We start from the raw sequence: 23,160 nt of genomic DNA, 5'->3' as shown, positions 1-23,160 counted from the left end.
AACTATTTTACAAAGAGAAGTTGCACAGGCTGCCCATATATACAACATATTCAATGTAAATGCAATGCCTAAGACAGTTGGACATCAAGACCAATTCATGTGATGGCAAATTGTAATGCAAAAAATAAATTAGGGCATCAATTAATGATATAGAAAATAGACTTATTTTCATAGTTTCCATGCTTGACTATGCCTAATTGAAGTATCCATTGACAGTTATATCTACCAAAATCTCCACTAATAGCCAAGAAACCTGTTGCCTACTCTTCTGATAAAACGGCTCGTGTCGTTATCAACTTATCATCAACCTTTGAAAAATTGAGAGAAGTTATTCTCCACCATCGAAGAGACATAATGCAAGATGAAGTACCATTCTAGAGAAAAATAACTCTACATTACATCCTCTTTCCTTGACGATGCAAGATAAAGTAGCCAAAGCAAATGCTATGTTTACAAAAGGGCATTTCTCCCCCAAAAAATCAAACATTCGTCGGCCAGAACTGATATTGCTACACTCAGCTTTATTACATGGGAACTTTGAATCACTTTACGCACTGTATACAAATTAAGACAAAATGGAAGGATGCATTAATATTTCTAATCTCAGTTACCATTAGCACCTTTGATTTTAAACCAACAAAGGAATTCTTGAAGTGAATATAGAAGCAAGAAGATTAAAGGCAAAATATTCATTACTGCAATGAAAACTTAGTAATCGTTATACAATCATAATTCATATAATCAGGGTTGTCACAAAGGCCAAGTTTTGAAAGAACAAAGCAATAGGACTCCAAGTCAGTTCTCCTCAGATATTTCAACAGCTTCATCCTTTTGATGCACCTTTGCTTGCAATCCTCGACGAGAGTGCTTATCTTAGAGCAAAATAATAACGTAATTGTTAGCTACCAAACAATTCACATAAAGTGAAAAACATTATGTCATTTCTTTACAGTCACTGCCCTAGACATAAAATTTTCATACACGAAAGCCAAAGAATCAGACATAATGCTAAGGTATAGACCACACTCGCACACCAAACTGCTACCCTAGACATAAATTTTCATACAAGAATTGAAGTTTGTGTACACTAAACAAACAGCATAAGAACTTTGTGGAAAATTACTGGATGAATTAGTGGCACAAGTTTTGGCTTCCATCCAAAAGGCAATAATGCCGAGCAACATTCCTTCTTGTTGCCACATAAAACCCAAATCCTAACTTTTTTTTGCCACATAAGTCATAAGACCATACTATTCCTTCAGCAACTCGCCATTCACCCAAATTAAATACATAAGTAAAAGACACCGAATCTAAAACTGTATGTTTATTTGACTGATCGATAGATTAATTCATACAAAAGAGAGAAATTTAGATCTCTCCTCTGTGATATCAATAGCACAATCTTCTACTTTCAGATACGAAACAAAGTTAAATGAAATTCTAATTTCTATTACACTCCAGTTTGGCAATAATACCTTTTACCATCAACCCCAACAAAAGAAACAATAGAAATCCCAGAACTATCTTTATGCAAAGTACTCACCTAGCAAACCGATTTCATGAAACAAAAGGGCCCAAAAACGTCCATCACATAATGCTTTTACTTAGACATCCATCAAAGGTAATAAAGTCGGAGTGACTAAGCATGATCAAGCATCAACTATGTAACAACAACTATCCCACTAGTTTTAGAAACACATCTAAAATAAAGATCCTTTAAAAGAAATAATAAAGAGAAAATTACGAATATGACAATGGCTACAAGTTTAGCGTTCGAATATGTAGATGTTCCTATCTCCCTGCCTCCCCCTCTTTCTCTTATCTCCCATGTATCACAAGGTTGGGAAATTTTTTTCTACTTGCTTGCAATACTAAACTTTATAAAAAGTCTTTGTAATAATAAAGAGAAAATTACGAATATGACACTTCTTTTTTTTTTTTTTTTTTTTTTTTTTGAGTAACCTTCAATTAGAACACTTGCATATTGAAACAATTTTTTTTTTTTGCTCCTTTTTGTGGATTGAGAAACTAATTTTGGAAAATATAAAAAAATAAAAAAAAAAAATTAAATTACCTCCCCCTGCACCACCGTTGAAACCACCTCCTTCCATATCCACAAGAGCGCAATAAACCCCCATGCGGAAGGAGGGTGGCCGTTGTTGCTCCACCAACGAACCAGCCCGAACAGCCGCCTATCCCCCACACTTTGCGTCGCCGTTTTACCCTTCCCCGAAACCCCCTCCAATTCCCCAACACAACCACCGAAACCCCAAGTTCGCAGCCATGGAAACCCTCACCGAAACCCCAAAATCGCAGCCACCATTACCCAAAATCGCAAATTCATGGAAGTCACGCTAATTCAGGGGCGGGTCAGTTGTTTTCGGGATTAAGGGAGGGGTTTCAAGTGAATTACGTGACGGTATGCCAGCCCGGAGTTCGTGGCTGGGGAATTGAGAGGAGAGAGAATGAAAAGGAGTTACGTTTGGGTGGATTTCGTGGTTGGGGTCAGATTTCATGCCTGGTGGCCGGAAATTGTGGCTAGTGGCTGAAATTCGTGGTTGGTGGTCGGGTTTCTTGGCTGGCCGGATTTCATGGCTAGTGGCTGGCCTCCGTGGTTGGTGGTTGGATTCAAGGCTTTTATGATTTTTTTTTTTAATTTTGTTGTTTTTTTTATTAAGTTTTTTTAACTAATTAACTTGCAACACGTGTCACTTTAATCTAAAAAAAATTAACCCATTCAACCGGTAACCGGTATTTGGGATTGAAGAAAAAGAAAACCCTTAAAGTTCGGATTATTCCAGAATAATCCAAAGTTGGGATTATTCTAGGAAAATGCATGAAAATTGGGATTATTATTTCTAATTTTTCCAAATTCATATATATATATATATATATATATATATATATATATATATATATATATATATATATATATATATATATATATATATATATATATATATATATATATATATATATATATATATATATATATATATATATATGTATGGTTATGAATTTATTAACTAGAAAAATAATTCCTTGGCCATTCCCAAATGAAAAAATGGCCGTAACAATAGGATGGCCATTCCCAAATGAAAAAATGGTCATAACAATAGGAGGTGCATGAGGCTAAGAGACAGCGACACTTATATGAAGAGCAAAAAAGGAAGCATATAGTCCATCCTTTATACGAATTAGAGTTTCATGCTTCCCTTTCTCTAAAATAACTCCATTCTTGACCACCGCAATCACATCAGCATTCTTTATTGTAGACAACCTATGAGCAACAACAATAGTAGTACGGTTTACTTTGACTTGTTCCAATGCATCTTGTACTACTCTTTCAGATTCAGCATCAAGCGCACTTGTAGCTTCATCCAATAGAAGTATTTTCGGATTCTTTATTATGGCTCGTGCAATTGCAACTCTTTGTTTTTGGCCTCCTGATAGTTGTACCCCTCTTTTCCCAACAACAGTATCATAGCCCTAAACAATGTTTTTATTATATATTAGACTTTAATTGTTACTCCGTACTTTTCCTATCTCTATTTTGTTGATAGACTTAATTATTTAATAAAGTTATCCTTGACACACTGAAAATAGTATAATGCACCCAGGTGCACAATGTGCACCATGCACATGGTGCACCCGGAAAGAACATTAGACATATACAGTTTAAAGAACATAGGCGAAAAAAAGAACATACTAATGTTTGAAAAAGAACATATCTGTATTTAATAAAAGAACATGTTTGTTCGAAAAGAAAATATATTCTTGAAATTGATACAAAAATTTGGGATAGGTAGTCCGTAGTCGTAGGAATGTATGTAGATCGAAGAAGTCTATTAGAATTTTCCTTATGGTTAAGAAGTTTATTAGAATTTTCCTTAGTGCAAGATTAGCCCTAAGACTCTGGGTGACATCATCATTTTTTGATTTTGTGATCTTAAGACAATACTTTGTTTTTTTAAATGCATTTAAGAAGCTAAGTCTACGCGTAGGCTTGCCTCTTTTTTTAGTGGCGCCCTGTGAAAAGGTTGGTGCCCGGAAAAAGACAACAAAATTTGAAGTGGAGTCTTGAAAACTCAAGACTCAACTTAAGACTCAACTCTACACACTATACACCGTGTTTTTTCCTATATATACATCAAAACACAGTGTTTTGATAATAAAAAAACCTTTTTTTTTTATTTCTTAAATACATTAAAATATATGTACATTTCTTAAAATTAAAAAAAAAAAAAGAATTCTATGTACGTTGTTTTAAAAAAACATATATGTACATTGTTTCCAAAAAATATTTATCGATATGTACATTGGTTTTAATTTTTTATATGCAAAAATCATTGTTTGTTCTATTTTATCTTAACTATGTACTTATCTTGTTGCAAAATTAAAAATACATACCAATCATAACAATTATCAATTTAAGTTATCTTGAATTTTTTTTATCCTACTTTTTTGTTATTGTTTGTTGGTTTTTAATTTTTATCATGTATGTACCTACTCATAATAAAATTACTCTATATATGTATTATTATAAAAGCTAAATATCCTATTGCTTTTGTTATCATTTATTTGTCTTCTTTGAAAGCCTACAAAAAAATATAAACAACGTACAATATTATAGCTTTCTTCAAAATATGGATGCTATTCAAAATTTTGATTTGCAATCGTTTATGAATTTGATTCAAAGCAGTAATAATCAAAATCTACCCTCACAACCAATGCAAAATTCTCAAAATACACAAGTCCAAAATTTAGCCAATTTTCTCCAAGCTTCATCCCAAATCCCTGAATTTTCTAGCCAACAAGGGTTGGATAATATTGAGGTACAAACTCCTCCTACGACTACTCAAGGTCGAAAAAGAAAATCGACTACTTGGACGATTAAAGATGATTGTCTCCTAGCTATTGCATGGTTACATAGTAGTACAAATAAAATCACCGGTAATTCGATCACAAAAATCGGATAATTATTGGATACAAGTGACGGATTTCTTCAATGAGAATAAAGAGAAGGATCAAGCTCCAAGGGAACCAAATCAGTAGTGCAAGCAACACTGGTGGATTATCAATGGAGCAGTGAATAAATTTGTTGGGTGCTATAGTCAATATGAAAATAAAAGTGGGTATGATGAGTCATTGAAAATTTCAGGCTATCCATGCTTAACATAATAAACAAAAGCGATAGAAAGAACCACCTTCGTTGCGTTCCAAGAATGTGAGCATCATCAAAAAGCCATGTGAGAACAAGAAAAATAAAAGAAACTACAAACAAAGGAAAAGGGTTTGTAACTTCAAAACAAAAGAAAAGAAAAGGAAACTACAAAGGAACACTAAACTAAGATAACAAAGAGTTAAAAAGTAAGAAAAGAAAACTAAGTAACCAATTAAACTACAAGCTAACTAAAAGATACTTAGGCTTTGGATAAATGAAATTTGATGAGTTATGGAAAAAGGTTGGTGCGGTTTTGAGGGTATGAGGGAGATGGGGGACGAAGGTAGAAGAAGGAAATAAGGGGAAATGAAAGAAGAAAGAAAGAAAGGGAAGATAAGGGGCATCCGGGAAAGGGGTGCGGCCGCACACACCATATGTGCGCCCGCACCAGGTAGGTGTGCGGCTGCACAGATCACTAGTGCGCCCGCACATCCATGCTCCCTATTCTTCTCTTTTTTTTTTCTTTGATGCTTGATGGCCTATTGGGTGCGTACATGAATCATGATGGTGATAAACACCAACATAGGCAGTAGCAAAATACATTATTAGTGAGCTCAAAGTTTGAGATTCATGAACTCACCACAAGAACTCACTAGGCATCAACTTCCTTCTACTTTTAAAGCACAAAATTCCCTATCTTACCTCACTAAAAGTCTTCCCCTTTTACCTCAATTTTCGAGTATAAAACATCAAAAACCGCAAAACACTTTCTCATTCCTCATGCTCACTTGATGAAATCCATTCCCAAGAGTCCAACCTATAAATCCAAGCAAGTAGAAAAGTGAAAGAAAAGAAACTAAAAGAAGGAAAAATAAGAAAATTCAAAATCAAAAAGAAAAATTAGAGATCTCCGGGTTGCCTCTCGGGAAGCGCTTGCTTATGGTCCTAAGCTCGACCCTTCCTCCAAATCATGGAGGGTCAAAGGACACCACCTTCTTCAAAGCGGCGGAAAGAGCAAACTTCTCTTTAACTTCTAGCAACTTCTCGTTGTTGCTTGATGAGATTTCATACAAAGACTTTTCAAATGCAAGCTTTTCTTTCCACAACTTCTTTCTCTTTCTCTTTTTCCTAGAAGCTCGTGCTCTTTTCTTTGCCTTGTTCTTCTTTGTAAATGGTTCCTCACCATCTAAACTCATTGAAACATCACCTTCATCTTGAGGATAGAGTTCAAACCAACAAGGATTGTCAATTTCCTCCTCGTCCATAAGCTTGGGAATCATCATTTTATCTTCACTAACCTTCTTGCAATCACAATTCAAAAGACATCATCATAATTCTCAAGAAAATCGTTAGTTGAAGAATCAATCATGCATACATTATCAATGGAGCAAGGGGAATCAACACACATAATTCCTTTCACAAGAGACAAAGACTCATGCATTGGTTTCAAATCATAACTTTCCTCATTTTTACCCACTCTCAAGGTAATTCGACCTCCCTTAACATCTATCAAGGCTCCCGAGGTGGCTAAGAAAGGTCTTCCTAAGATGATAGGGATATGGTCATCTTCCGCAATCTCAAGTACAATGAAATCAACGGGAATGGTGAACTCTCCTATCTTGAGAGGAACATCCTCAACTCTCCCCTTTGGAAACTTAATAGACCGGTCGGCCAATTGAAGGGTCATGTTGGAAGGAAGGAGCTCACCTAGCTTAAGTTTCTTAAAAACGGAATAAGGCATGATGCTAACACTAGCACCAAGATCACAAAGAGCATTGTGGAACAATTTTCCTTTGATTTTGCAAGGTATGGAGAAATTTCCGGGATCTTTCAACGTTTGGGGTATGTCATTATGAATAAAGGCATTAAAACACTCCCCTAAATTCACCGGTTCCACCAAATTGCAATCTCTCTTTTTACCGCTCAAAATTTCCTTAAGAAACTTAGCATAGTTTGGCATTTGTTCTACCACATCGGTAAAAGGAAGAGTAAGATGAAGTTGCTTAAGCATCTCGATGAATTTTCAAAATTGCTCATCCAATTTATGCCTATTATGATTTTGGGGGTAAGGAAGTCTAGGTTTGTAAACCTCCTCTTGCTTCCGCTCTTTCTCCTTAGGCTTATCATTGGAATCCTCACTCATCTTGCTAGGCTCTTCATTCTTATTCCCTTCACTCGAATCATCCTCCTTTTCACTCTCCTTACTCTTCATAGGAACACTCTCCTTAAGGACTTTACCACTCCTAGTGGCCATAGCACACATCGGTTCCCTAGAGTCAACTTCTTGTGAGGGTAAAGAAGATGGACTAGCAAAATCTCTCAAAGGGTTGGCTAGTTGAACAATTTGGTTCTCAAGCATCTTTCCATGAGTAAATAGGACCTCAAACATTTTATTACAAGACAATGTGAATTCATTCAACATCTTGGATTGATCCATCATGAAATTTTCTAGCCTATTCAATTGGGATTGTTGAGTAAAGAAATCATTGAAGGAGTTATGTCTTCGTCGTGTGCAATTACTAGATATATAATTGGATCAAATTATGGAGATAATTAAGTCCGGACATTTGGGTCGTCGTTTTGCCATAGCTAGAGGTACTTACGATCTTTGGACTAGTAAAATAGGCCAAAGCCCAATTGGACGGATCCTATAAGGTCACACAAAGGGGCTAGATTGAGCATTAGAGGACGAGGCCCATCATGGGCCTCATCACTCTAGGTGGCCGGCCATATGGGGCTATGAGAGGCTATTGGGCTTCGTGCCCTAGTCTAATTATAATGAGATTATAAATAGACTAGGTGCCTAGGTTTGCATGTAAGGAATTAACTGATCATTTAGATCAAACCCTAATTAGCAAACACGAAACCAACCTCCTCTCATACTCCCTCTCTCACGGCTCTCTCCTCCTCCTAGGCGCGGTAGTGTCTCGTGGTGGTGGTGGTTTGTGCGGTGGTCGGTTGTCCGAAAAGGTGGTGATCGCAGTTTTCCTCAATCACTCGACCAATCTAGTATTGGTGGACGGCTCGTTCGAATCTCGTGGACTAAGTAGAGGAGCAACACTTGGGGCTCTATTCTCTCCAATGTTATCAGGATCGGGATTCTAAGTTGGATCGGAAAGGCCTAGCAGGATCGGATCGTAGGATCGAATCGTAGGATCGCACGATCCTACCAATTTTCAATTCTAAGACAAAGTAGATGTATAAAATTGTTGTGGGATCATATTTTATGTAAAAACAACACTAATAATGCTAATACTTAGTGATTTACTCATTGAAAAGGCGATACTTCATTAAAAAGCTAATTATAGCGAATATTTCGACATCTTTCTCAATAAATTTGTACATAAAAATCTTGAGAACAAGGCAATAGTTATGAGTTCAATACTTCAATGACAAAATAATACACATAATGACATAAAATAGTTTTAATTACAAAAATCTTAGTTTTAATTAAAGTATATTCATCAATCATCATATCCAAAACTCAAATTGCCATACTCAACATCATCACTTCTAACATTAGTTTCTCCTGTACTAGTTGGCTCATTTTCAAAGTTGTTTCCATCACCAAAATCGTCATCATCATTAAATTCATTTGAGCCCATATAAGTTGATGCAATGTCATCATCATTGTCGGTTAAATTTGTTACTTCAACGATTTCATCTACACAATAAGTGGCAAAAATAATTAAAAAGGTGAAATAGGAGAAGATAAGATTTTTATAAGTAATAAATATTAAATGAAAAGGAAAATAAAAATCTCACCATCATGGTCTTCATGATTTTCATCTCCATTTCATCTCCAGTAGAAAACGAACAAAAACATGCAAATTTACCAAAACAATCCCTAAATTACTAAGCAAATAAAGAAAAATTGAAAATTTCATAATAAAAGAACATACCTTTGCAAGCTTGGAGCAAAAAAATGGAGTTTATGCATCATGCATGTGTCGATTTGCGTGAATAAGATAATGGTGAAATGGAGATTTGGAGTTGAATGACTTGAATCTTGAATGTCGGTGAAATGGATAGGAAAAAGTGATCAAAAAGGGTTTTTTTTACAAATAAGATAATGATATCTTGGATTCTTAAGGCTAGAATATTAATGGGCCAGCCCATAATATGTTTGGCTGACTAAATTTTCACAAATGTAAGCTTTAATGTAGGATCGTTGGAATCGACATAGGATCGCGATCCCACCGATCCTATACGATCCCAACGATCCTATGCCCGATTTTTTGCAAAACCGATCTTAAGGACGATCCAAGTCGTTTGATGAGATTAGGATCGTAGGATCGTATGATCCTACGATCCGGATCGCGATTTTGATAACATTGATTCTCTCCCTGATTTGCCTGTCGAATAGCTTCGTGGAATTCACGCTTCAAAGGTATGATTATGTGTCTTGTGTGTTATGCATGCGATTCTTGGGATTAGGTACTCTATTGAATATGATTCATATATGTTATTTCCGCTGCGTAGTACCTATAAATTCCTACAGTGGTATCAGTTAGCCTCTTGCATTAACGCGCTAGATCATAATAATACGATTATTTGATGTCCACGTTAATTTTATAATCAATTAAGAGGGAGAAATTAATTTAATTATGGTTCGATTATTATTTTAATGTGATTAAACTTTTGGAATTGGTTAAATGCGATTTAATTATGCTCAAATAGCCATAAAGAGACCGAATTATGCCCTAGTATTTCGAAAATTTCGAAAACCCTAACCCTAAATTTCGAAAATTCCAAGCCCTAAAATATGATTTTTGTGCTTGACTTTGGTTTTATTCGATTTGTTTTATGTTTCATAATTTTAATTAGGTTGATTCATGCATAAAAATGTTTTATGTATGATCATAGATTTAATTTTAAATGTTAAAATTAAATTGGGATTAATTTTATGATGAACCCTATTTTAAAATTGAATATGATTTAATTTTAATCTTATGGACTAATTTAATTTAATTAGGATAAATGTTATTTTAATTAAATTAAAACAAAAAAAAATCTATTTTATTTTGGCCGGCAACCGCGGCTGGGTGGCGCAGCCACGGCGGCTGCCGACCAGGTGGCGTCCAAGAGGGAGGGGAAGGGAGGGCGGCGGTCTAGGGTGGCTGTGGGCAGCAGCGTGCAACCGTTGCACGGCTGCTGCCACGGCTGCAGCTCGGTGCTGCTGCTGCCTTGCGCAGCAGTGGCTGCTGCAAGGCAGCCAGCCACCGTGGCTAGCCTCGGTTGGCCACGCACGGTGGCCTGCAGCCCAGCAGAAGCAGCTCCACGCTGCTGCCCTTTGCGGCAGTGGCTGCTGTCACGGCAGCCAGCCACCGTGGCTAGCTTCGGCTAGCCAACCACGGTGGCCGGCGTTGGTGGTTGCGGTTTTTTCAAAAAAAAAAATATTTCTGTTTTAAAAATTTATTTCAGGATAATTACGAATTATTTTGGGATAAAATCGGTTTTATTTTGGATAAGTTCAAATATTTTCAAAATATGATCTTTTAATTTTAAAAGATAAAGTTGGTTTTATTTGGATAAAATCTTTTGTTTTAGGATAAAATCAAATATTCAAAAGTTGTTATATTTGATATTATCCATATTTAGTTTGTTATTTTGATAATTATCCTAAATTAAAGTGGTTAATTAAGGATAAGATTGATGAGGATATTCTGAGCATATTCCAAAAGGATAATAATTGATTTAAATAATGTGATTATCCCATAATTAGATTAGGATGTAATTGATTTTAAAATTATTTGATTGGCTAGTAATTAGGATAGAATCTCCTAAATTAGTTAGGATAATCATGGAAGATTAAATATGATTTTATCTTTCTAGATTAAAATATGATTTGATTCTATCTCATGACTAAATTAAATATATGATATTTTATGAACCGTCATGAATAATATATGATATTATCTAATTATGATTAAAATATAAGATATTTTATGAAATGCGTTGTCTTTATTATGATCATCAGATGTTATAGTTTAGACAAGCATGTTGAGTGATTTATTATATGGCACTTTTATAATATATGATATTATGTTGCTATATATAGACTAGTATGGCCCATAGATTCTTAAATACGATCTGCGTATCGTGATGTATTTTTGTAATCTAAATACGGTCTGCGTACCGTTGAGTATTTTCATAACTTTTATTTAATGTAAATAGAATAGTTATTTAAATGGTGTTAGCCCAAAAGAAGCCCATGAAGTGAAGGCCCAAAGGAGCAAGGTGGATGAAGATCCATGATGATTCAAGTGGGAGCATTTTCATTTCTAGTTTTCTTAGGACTAAGGGGCTATACTATGTCACATTTTATTGCATTAGTAGATTATGCATGTTTAGGTTTATTTATGTTGTTTTGATGATGCGCTAGAGTTCACTAAATAATCACAACATAATAAATCTAGATCCCAGTAATATTGATGCAGCTTTTCCAATTAAAAACCCGACGAAAACCTTGATCGTTTGTGATGGGTCGGCCTCAGCAGAGCGTCATAATATATCTTGGGGAAGTGGGGGTAGATCACGTTCTACACTTTTAATTGGTTATATTCAACAAGGTTACCTAAAGATCAGTTTAGAACCTTGAAGCTAAGGGTAATAATTAAACATGTGATGGTTAATTATTCAACCAAGAGTTACAAAAGTTGTAATCAGTAAAGAGTTTACTCACCTTGAAAATGTAATGGTTGATGGCAGGGCCTCAGTCCGGTCAATTATTGCACAAATAAAGGATCTTGGAATCACTTAAAATTCAATTGGGATCATTTAATTATTGAATAAAGTGTTTTAAAGTTACCAAATGAATATGTTTTATGGTACTTTAATTTATTAAACATAATTTTAAACTTTGCCTTATTTTGACATAGATGGGTAGCCGTAGTAACAATGACAGCAACGTTTACAATTTACGACCATTCCTTGAAAAGGATAGGTTGACAGGGGAAAACTTTTCCAACTGAGAAAGAATGCTAAGGCTTGTTCTGAAATCTGAGGGCAAGGAGGATATCATTGATACCCCATTACCAGGACCTCTGCCAGAAAATCCAACTGCGGCAGATATCAAGAAGCACAAGGAAGCTCATGATAGAGCTATGCCTATCACTTGCTTAATGATTGCTACTATGGAACCTAGTCTTCAAAAGCGTTTTGAGGACCTGGATGCCTATTCAATCATGGAAGAGCTCAAAGTTTTGTTTAAGAAACAAGCTAGAGTTGAAAGGTATGAGCTTCATCGTGAGATTATGGATTGTAGAATGGAGAAGGGTGCCACAGTTCATGATCATGTTTTCAAAATGATCGGCCTAATTCAAAGTATGGAGAAACTGGGGTACCCAATTAGTGATGATTTGGCAACAGACATCATTCTCCATTCACTTCCAGAAAGTTTCAACCAGTTTATCATGAACTTTAACATGACTGCGAATGCAAAGACTATGAGTCAATTGCATGCAATGCTGGTTAGTGCTGAGAAACAAATCCCTAAGGAACCTAAGAAGGAAGTTCTTATGATTCAGAAGGGAAAGGGGTTCAAGAAGAAAGGGCAAAAGGCTAATGCCAAGAGCAAGGGCAAGCAAGTTGCCAAGGCTCCTGAAAAGCCTAAGGCGAATCCAAAACCCAAAGTTGCAAGTGAGAGTGAATGCTTTTTACTGCAAGAAGAAGGGGCATTGGAAACGCAATTGCCAGAAATACCTTGATTTCCTCAAGAAGAAGAATGGAGCATCAACCTCAGGTATTAAGTTATAAACATTTTAACTTTCACTAAGGTATGTGATACCAAGTTGCAGTGCTTAACATTATGATGTTGCGCAGGAACTGCAAACAAGTGAAGCTAGCATGGAGATGGAGCTTGAAGGTGCACTGGAAATATTTAAGTGGCCAGAGATAGCTTCATAGTTTTAATTTCTGATTAGTTTATCATGACATTTAGAACTATTTCCACTTTTTGATGAGACAATATTTCGGTTTTCTTGTTTTGAATACTGATTTGGTTTTACTTGGCTTGGACAAATGTTGATCCATGACCAAGGTAATAAATTGTTTTCATTTTGCTAGATATGAGTTAATTTTTATTTATGACATTGATATAAGTAGATCACAAAAGTGAATTTAGATGATTCAAAGCAAACTTATTAAAATAAAGTAAGATTAGGTCACATAAACCATTTGCACATCCAAAGTTATGGATGGACTCTTACTCTTATATGATTATGAATCACTTAAGAATTAGAAGTCATGCTTGATAAGTTATAATGACCAAGTTACCTTTTAGTTGAAAGGATAAAAGAGCTAAAATGACGTTTTGGAACACAAACATATGATGTGTGTGTACCATAAATTCAAGATTTAGCAAAAGGATTTAACTATTTCATTGCTTTTATTAACGATTTAAGTAAATATGTCGATAATTACTTAATGAAATAGAAGTTGGAATCATTGAAATGTTCAAAATTCCAAAATGAAATGTAAAATCAAGTTTGAGATAAACAATTTAGCACCACAAAATGATTGTTGTGATAAATATTGATCATCTAAAGGAATTGTTGAATTAGTTCACAATCCAGGAACATTACAATTAAAATGTATGTATAAAGTAGGAATCAAACTTTGCTTGCCATGGTTCGATCCAAGATTTAATGATTTACAAATATCGTTTTGAGGATATGCATTAGAACAACAACAATTGCGAATATACTAAACAGAAACTTAACCAAAGCAGTAGAAAAGATGTCATAAATGTTATAGACTGGAAATGTTCCAAAGTAATCTTTTCTAAACAGGATTGAGGGAATATGAAAACTATGTAAATTGTTTACAAAGATGACATAATAAACCATAAAATCAGAGGTATTATTCCTACAATCGCGTAGAAACAAAATGTTTGTTGCTCGCGATAGTGTCTTTATAGAAAGAAATGTCTTCCTACAAAGCCAAGTGGGAGTAAAGTTAGATCTCGATGAGATTCGAGACGAGCAACAAATGGATGTAGATAACACTACATTAGAGACGAATGCGCATGAAATCAGCTAATTTGATAAAACATGTGTCGAAGCAAGCTAATTCAAGTAGCGAGACTTCTATCGTCCCACTAGAATGAAATACTTCAAAGAGTTGAAGAGAATAATTCTATTGTCGCTCACACCTATCGTAGGTTACTTAGGATTAAAACAAACAGTTTGTTGAAATTCTAGTAAAAGGTGGATTCTAAAATTTTCCTATTGGAATGGTTGGAATCCATACCTACAAGCAAGCTTTGGACAAGTGCCAACTCAGGAAATGGCTTAAAGCCAAGAAATCCAGAATGGACTCCATGTCTGTAAAGATGTGCTAGTCCATGATAGTCTTACAAATAGGGTCAAACCTATTAGTCATGTAAGCCTATTCGGATTATTTCTAGTTATGGAAATCAAAATCACCTTCATGAAATGTTCTTGATGGATGGGATGTATATGATACAACTTAAGTTTTGAATTCCAGAAATTCCTAGAAAGTTTTGCAAACTTCAGAAATTCATTTATGGATTGAAGTAAGCATTAAGGAGTTGAAATATTCATTAGGAAATCAAACAGTTTGATTACCTTGGAAGAATGGAAAAGAAATCTTGTAGAAACAAGAAGTTTAGTGGGAGCAATTGATCTTCTTAGTCTAATATGTAGTTGACATACATTTCATATGAAATGATATATCAATGCTTGAATAAATCAAGCAATGGTTAGAAAGATTGTTTCTATATGGGAGACTTAGGAGATGTTGAGTACATATTGGGAATCAAAATCCACAAAGTGAATCTTGAAGGATGACTGGACCAAATCAAGAGACTTATGTTGATAAGGTTCTTGACGAGTTCAAGATGCAAGATTCTAAAAGAGGATCTCTTCCCATGTCTCATGGTTTTACACTCAGTAAAACTCAGTGCCTTAAAAGCTAGTTGAGTTGAGTTGTAAAGGCAGTGGACCTAATGCTTTTGCAAAAGGGACCATTACATGTACCATGAAATGTACAAAGCAAGTTGTTACATATGACTTGTGCATGTGTAGCAAGTTTCAAGCAAATACAGAATAAGCATACGGAAAGTTACCAAGAACAAATCCTTGAGTACTTGAGAAGCGTTAAAGGAATTTTTCTAGTTTATGGTGTTAAAAGTAAACAAGTTGTCAAAGGTTTTACGAATTCAAGTTCTTTCCAAACAGGCAAGATGACTCTAGATTTTGATCTAGACGCACAATTTTGTCAATATGGAGAAATACAGTGAGCTTGAAAAGTTCAAAGCAGAGCACTATTGCATGCTCAATGTCAGAATATGTGTATTAAGCTATAGTCGGATAGTTATAGAGGAAGTTTGGATTGAAATGTAATATGACTAAAGGGTCACTTTTGCCCAAGAACAAAGGAGCCAGGGTCACATCACAAATCCAAGCAAATGGATATGAGATATCGCCTCAGTTATGAGATCATTGACCGGCGGAAGGTCACGTTCTGCAAAGTTTTATTATGAGTGAGAAATCACTAAACCCCTTCCATAGACAAAGGTATGAAAGTCATATTAAAGTCTTGGATTGAAGCAAATTATGTAAATTTAAGTTGTGTATGTTTGTGGAAACATATTACATAAGAAAATACATCAATTTGCAGAATTATGTTTAAAATAGAAATTATTATTTCTCTTATTTAATTATGGTTTTGAAATTAAATAAAATGTCCAAAATAATTATGGATTGATGGGCTCATCAGGTTATCTATTTTAGAGACCTGGTGTATGAAACCCCACAGGTGAACAAAATCCGTATATTATTTAAGTTCCTAGTTCGAAATCATTAAAATGGACATAAATGATTTCAATAAATGGACTAGCATGTAAGATTGATTGGATAGCTCGGTTTCATGGGCTATAGGGGCATAGTGATGCTCGATCAATCACTTGGATATGCATGAATGATGCATGATTGAACTATTGACCTACTTTGAAGTTCAAGTATAGAGCTTCCGTATATATTAGTGGATTCCTTTGACATGAGTGGAACATTGATTTCATTCAATGGATGTTATAACTGTGGTACATTCAAACGTCTACCCGTAACTGGAGATTATAAAGGATGTTTCCCGGTTATTTCAGAAGTTGAGTGGGAGGCTTGTTGCCACAAGATTGGATAAAGTCTACCTATTAAATTAGGAAATGTGTCATGGCCGCTTGAAGAGGGAGAATTCAAAAAATACGTGGTCGCGTTCAAATGCATTACTCAGTAATCATTTGGTTTTGTAATTCTAACTCAGATTTCAAGAAACGATTTGTAGATTAATATGATCTCGACATGTGATGCAATCATATTATCAAATCGACATATACATTGACTTAAGGAATTTGAACATTGCACCCTTGTCTCAGACAAGTGGGAGATTGAAGGAGTTATGTCTTCGTCGTGTGCAATTACTAGATATATAATTGGATCAAATTATGGAGATAATTAAGTCCGGACATTTGGGTCGTCGTTTTGCCATAGCTAGAGGTACTTACGATCTTTGGACTAGTAAAATAGGCCAAAGCCCAATTGGACGGATCCTATAAGGTCACACAAAGGGGCTAGATTGAGCATTAGAGGACGAGGCCCATCATGGGCCTCATCACTCTAGGTGGCCGGCCATATGGGGCTATGAGAGGCTATTGGGCTTCGTGCCCTAGTCTAATTATAATGAGATTATAAATAGACTAGGTGCCTAGGTTTGCATGTAAGGAATTAACTGATCATTTAGATCAAACCCTAATTAGCAAACACGAAACCAACCTCCTCTCATACTCCCTCTCTCACGGCTCTCTCCTCCTCCTAGGCGCGGTAGTGTCTCGTGGTGGTGGTGGTTTGTGCGGTGGTCGGTTGTCCGAAAAGGTGGTGATCGCGGTTTTCCTCAATCACTCGACCAATCTAGTATTGGTGGACGGCTCGTTCGAATATCGTGGACTAAGTAGAGGAGCAACACTTGGGGCTCTATTCTCTCCCTGATTTGCCTGTCGAATAGCTTCGTGGAATTCACGCTTCAAAGGTATGATTATGTGTCTTGTGTGTTATGCATGCGATTCTTGGGATTAGGTACTCTATTGAATATGATTCATATATGTTATTTCCGCTGCGTAGTACCTATAAACTCCTACAATCATCACCTTGGCTTTGAATCTTTGGAGTAATTTGGGGTGGGGTATCTCTTTGAACATCATTTTGAAAATCTCCCCTACCTTGATTACTCCAATTACCCTTACCATGATTTTGGCCGCAATTTTGATTGTGGTTACCATAACCTTGGTTATGATCCCCATATTCTTGGCCATGGCTTTGATCATTACAACAAAAGTTATTATGGTTACCACAAAACTCTTGGGTCACATGGTTACCATAACCACTATTTTGGTTATAATTATCATAGCTCTCATGATTGTGATAATTCCTATTCCCAACACTCTTTTGAACATTAAATCTAGGTCCAAAATCATTATTATCATCACAATTCACATGCACATTCTCATATCCATCATATCATAAGGAACATTTGGGCAATTAGAAGCAATATGATCATTTTTTCCACATAAATCACAAACCAAGCATTCACTTATCATGCAACAAGAAGAAGAATTAGAGTTAAGATAAGAAGGTGTACCTTTCCCCTTAATTTGGGAGGGAAGAATCGGAGCTTGCGAAGGTGGCTTCTCAAGCTTTGATTTGAGTGATACAACCTCTTTTCCTAAATCCGCAATTAAAGTGGTCAAGTCATTAATGGCATTGAGTTGTTCGATTGAGCACCCCTTTCTAGCTGGCTCTCTCTCCACTTCTTGCCAATTCATATAATGTTGCACCACTTCATCTATTGCATCCACCACTTATTGTGCCTCCGGCTCCGGCATCTAAGCTTGCTCTTCCATGAGAACTCAACCCACCATAGAATATTTGTATAATTTGATAGGTTGGAATTCCGTGGTGAGGGCATTCCCTTTGGTAATCCTTGTATCTCTCCCATGCTTCATAGAGACTCTCACTAGACCCTTGTTTGACATTTTGGATCAAAGTCCTTGATTCCGCCGTCTTCTTTTGTGGGAAAAAGCGAGATAAGAAAGCCTTTGTGACTTCATCCCACGTCCTAAGGGACCTTGGATTTACCTCCTTGTCCAACCACTCTAAAGCTCTTCCAATGAGAGAGAATGGAAACAACTTGAGCCTTATATTATATACTCTTGAGCAAGTCCGGCTACCATGATTGTATTACAATACTTCTCAAAATCCTTGAGATGGTTGAGAGGATTTTCACTTTTTGTACCACCATATTGTTTCCTCTCAATCAAGGTGATCATAGCCGGTTTGATTTCAAAATCACCATCCGGGATCAATAATATTCCCGCTCTCATACTTGTAAGCGCCCGGAGTGCCAAACTCCTTCAATGTCACTCTATGAGCTTCTCCCATGTTCACTTGCACACAATCTCAAACGAAATTATTAGTAGCACGGCTACAAGTGTAGCCTAAAAGAAAATCTTTTTGTATTTTTCAAATAAAATGGAATAGACTCAACAACAATACACAATCAAAACACCACTCACCGGTAACGGCGCCATTTTGACGGGCGACGAAACAGTAGGTCGTTGGGCTACCTTCCCCACCCAATCAAACAATATTTGTAAACTCAACTAACCCCTATATGAGTATAGTAGTAAGTCAAGGTCGAACCCAAGGGAATGGTAATTGAAAGTCTATTGCCTAACGCTAAGCTATTCCGAAGTCTAGAGCGGGGTAATAAGCTAGGACTAGAGCTAGAGCTAATGATGCAAATGAACTTGCATGAAATCAAAGGTAATAGGCATTAGGGCTAGGATCCACATTTCACTACACTAAAAACTAGATTAGAGATCGTAAAATATAGAACGGTTACCAAAGGTAGGCGTTCTACATAAGAATATAGAACGTGTTTATATAAGAGGCGTTTTGTAAATTAATACATAAGGAACGGTTAACATAGTTGACCGTTCTCTATTTATTTTCACTCAAATATTAAAAAATAATAATTAATTATTAAAGATGATATAGAACGGTCATCTTGACAACCGTTTTGTATTGTATTAATTAATTGTTTTTTTTTTTAAATTAAGAGGAAAAAAATTAAGGAGTAATAATTTACCCAAATTCATTTTCACTTACACATTCACGCTGAAAACCATTTAAAAAAAAAGTATTGTATTGTTAACCCTAGCACGACTGCCGCTCCATCCTCTTTCTTTACTCTTTAACTTTTCAACTGCCGCTCTATTCTTTCACTCTCATCCCTTCCACAGATTTCCTTTTCTCTTCTCCTTAGATCTAGTTTAGAGTTCCTTCCTCCATCAATTTGACCCTAACTGATTTGTCATTAATAAGGAAAGAGAAGCTTCAACCTTAGAGATGCTTGACAACGACGACGACCACGATTTATAATTATAAGCTATTCCTTTTGAATAATTTCAAAGCTACATCAACAAAACGAAGTCAATAAGATCCAATTTCAAGGTAAATCATTCCTCTTTTATTTCGTTTAATTTTGTTTCAATTTAGTTTGTAGGTCTTGTTATTATCGTTGTATCCCAGTTTTTATGATGGCGATTTTTATTGTTTTATTTTCCTTGATTCTTAATTAGATCTTAATGTTGATGCTATTTTGAAAATATATTCCTCACAATCTTAAGAGTTATAAATTTTGCTTGATTTATTTTTTTTCATTGTCTGTTGTTCGATTTGGAAGAATTTTTAGTCTAGGAGATTTGTTTAATTGCAGGACATGCATATCTTGTGAATTCGAAATTTACATGTTAATTTCATGTTAATGCAGATTATTCATAAAGAAGATCAAGTACTGCATACAAGTATATGCTTTGCTGTCGGTCGATCAGCATCATTGAAAAAAAAGAGACCCTTGTAGCAAACTTTTTTCTATTTGATACTACGTATCTTGTTATTCCTTTTTCATTTGCAATTGAGTTGTATGAAAATATTATCAATTTTAATAATAAGTTTTGAGTACTTGGTGGCTAGTATTTTCATCTCACTTCTATGTATTTACTTTGAGTAAGTTTTTCAATTTGCAATTAGCTGCCTAATATATCTCGCAAATGATTTTTTTTAATAAAAAAAAGGAGGAATAGAGAACTGTTGGCATACCAAACCGTTCTCTTTGGTATAGCAAAACAAAACGGTTAAGTATTATTATGACCGTTGTTTTATCCTTCATTATTTTCTAATTTTAGGCAAGGAATAGAGGACGGTGATCACACACAATCGTTCTCTATAATTGAGTATACAAAACGCCTATTCGAACCGTTCTTTATGCTTTATACATCGCTTAGCAGAAGAATGGTCCTGAGACGTTCTATATATAAAGCCTATTTAAACCGTTCTCTAAACCATTTTTTGTAGTAGTGTTTGTAATAGAGAGGGATAATTAGGGAGGTCAAATCAACTAAGTCAATCGATGTGAGGGAAGATCAAACATGCATCCAAAAGAGCATATCAAGCTATTCTCCTAGAGGTCTAACTAGCGTCAACTACGATAAACTCTAGCTAGGAAACATCACAAGATACCTCAATCGTTAAAATGCAAGTCACAAATCAATGGTCCGTATCAATGTGAACTTACAATGCAATCTAGTGCAACAATCAAAGATGGCCAAACTTTAATTAATCACACACATGCACATGAATCATCAACCTAGTTTAATCACATCATCAACTCCATTAATTATCCCCAATTACTCTAATCCATTACTCATACATGCTTCACCATTGCCCTAGCAAGTAAACTACTCACTAGCCATAGAAATTAAGATCAAACAACACTAATCAACAATTTCATCATCAACATATTAGAAATCAAAAGATCAATGCAAAAATCAATTGAACTTCAATCAAACTTCAAACAATCAACAATCATATGAAAAACAAATGAAATCAACGAAAATCAAACTTATATTGAAATCAAAGATGAGTAATCCTTACAAACTTGATCAAAGATCAACTACAATGAAGAAATCTTTAATCATCAACAATACACCATGAATTTCTCTCTCTTAAATCTTGAGTTTCTCTCTCTAAAAATCTAATTAAAAACTAAGCAAATAAAATCTAATGTAAAACTTGTCCAAAAATAGATGGAAATAACTATATATACAAGGGAGAAGTCGGTTATGACGTCCAAAAATAGACCCACGCCGGTGCGGTCGCACGTAGGAGAGAGAAAGGGGCGCACGGGCACAAACCCATGTGGGTGCGGCCGCACATCAGCCCTGTGTGCCCGCACCTATATGGATATAATCCCCTCCCTTCTTCATCTTAGCTCATCCGGTGCACACGACCTTTGGTGATGGTGATGAGGAACGAAGTAGGTAGCAAGTTTATGGCCATTTTGGTGGGCACAAGGCATAAATGGTGTCCACACCGCTTGTGTGCACCGGTCTTGAAACTTGCTCTTCTAGTTCCTCTTGACTTGAAGCTCAATGCACTAGCATAAGGCATCAAAAGCAATGATAACCGTTGAAGGGAAGCTCGGGAATCTTTGGACGATCGATCATAACCTACAAACAAAAGAAAAGAAGCAAATAATAGAGAAAAACAACAAATAAACGAGAAAATGCACAAAAAAAAGAAACTAACTACGAAAAGCACAAAATGAAGAAATAAAGAACAAAACTAAAGAAAACTAAAGAAAAGAGCTATAAAATGAAATGAAATTAATCCAAAAAGAGATCAAATGAGTGCCATAAATGTCACTAATCAGTAGTAGCGTCATTGGCAACCATCAAGCTCTGGATCAGCTCCTTCCTTTTCAACTCTACTGCTTTAATTGCAAGTTTAGACATATAATTGGCATATTCAGCAGAGTTGAGGTTTTGTTTAGCCCTCTTCTTGGCATCGTTTACCTCTTCTTTTTTTTTCTTGAAGGGTACCCGGAGCCCGTCCACCCTCAGCATCACCTGTAAAAGGTCAGCCGGAAAAGTTAAGCACTTAGAAAAAATCAAAGAAAAGAAAAGAAACTAAGTGTTAAGTTGAGATCAACTCACCTCTGCCAGCTGACCCATGATCTGGTCAAAGTCCACCTCCTGCCGGCCAGGGAAAGAGTTCTCTGACTGGGTGAGGGTCCTCACCATCCATTTGGCAAAGCCCGCCATGTCAGGGGGCCCAGAAGTAACTTCTGCACCAAAAGAAGTACTTGTGAGAGACTAGCAGCGTATTTGACATTCATTCTTTGTCGGCTGCTAACTGACCCCCTCGGAAGGGTCGACCTTTGTCTTGATTCTCATGAAGTCAAGTGGCCAAGGAATCTCAACGTTCATCTTACCTTTGGCTTGGGGCTTTGCCGTCTCCTCCCTAGTCGCTGCACCACCACATGTAGCCTTGAGTGGCTCGCCACTCTTCGATGCCTCAGAGGCATCTGACTATTTTTTCCCACTTAGCTCTGAGCTTTCTCTCAGAGACTTCAGAGCGGAGGGGGTCTTCCCTCCGGTTGTGGGGCGCTCCTTAGCAGAGGAGGCGGAGATGGAAGGATTCCTTTTTGCGGCTTTTGCAGCCGGTGTTTTCACTTGATCTTCTCCAAGCCTCTTAAGGACCTTGCTTATGAAGCGGGGGAGGATGTTGGCAGAAGTCTGCAAAGATAAAGAGAAAATTAAGTCACCAGTCGGTGAGAAAACTTAAAGAAAATTGAAATAAGACAATGTAAGGCAGGCGGTCTTAACCCGCCCTCACTAGTAGAAAAAGGCAAAAAAGCACCGCTCAATGGTCACCGGTTTTCAAAAACCGGTGGGAAAAAATAGGGGGAAAATGAGCGGCATTTTGAGGGATTAGTATTGCCACCGGTTCAAACTGAACCGGATGGGAAAATATTAATCCCACCGATTTTGAACTGGTGGCTTTGTTACAAAAAAAAAGCGCTCATATGAATAGGCCAAAACCCTAGCTTCTCATGCATCGCCTCCCTCCTCCTATCTT

General features: G+C 36.2%; 1 long non-coding RNA gene and 1 other non-coding gene across 2 annotated transcripts; one reads left to right on the top strand and one right to left on the bottom strand.

Annotated features, from left to right (window-relative positions):
* Positions 1-8,554: 8,554 nt before the first annotated feature.
* On the bottom strand, positions 8,555-9,426 carry LOC145606116 (uncharacterized). The gene is made up of 2 exons (XR_014105219.1): positions 8,930-9,426; positions 8,555-8,828 (listed from the first exon to the last, which is right to left on the bottom strand). It is a non-coding gene; the product is annotated as an uncharacterized LOC145606116 (long non-coding RNA).
* Positions 9,427-18,127: 8,701 nt separating this feature from the next.
* Positions 18,128-18,233, top strand: LOC145606354 (small nucleolar RNA R71). Its single transcript, XR_014105254.1, has one exon. It is a non-coding gene; the product is annotated as a small nucleolar RNA R71 (small nucleolar RNA).
* The last annotated feature ends 4,927 nt before the right edge of the window (positions 18,234-23,160 follow it).

Source organism: Chenopodium album, chromosome 22 (genome assembly GCF_948465745.1).
Source record: "Chenopodium album chromosome 22, dcCheAlbu1.1, whole genome shotgun sequence".
NCBI classification, from domain to species: domain Eukaryota; kingdom Viridiplantae; phylum Streptophyta; class Magnoliopsida; order Caryophyllales; family Amaranthaceae; genus Chenopodium; species Chenopodium album.
This window is presented reverse-complemented; position numbering and strand designations above follow the sequence as displayed.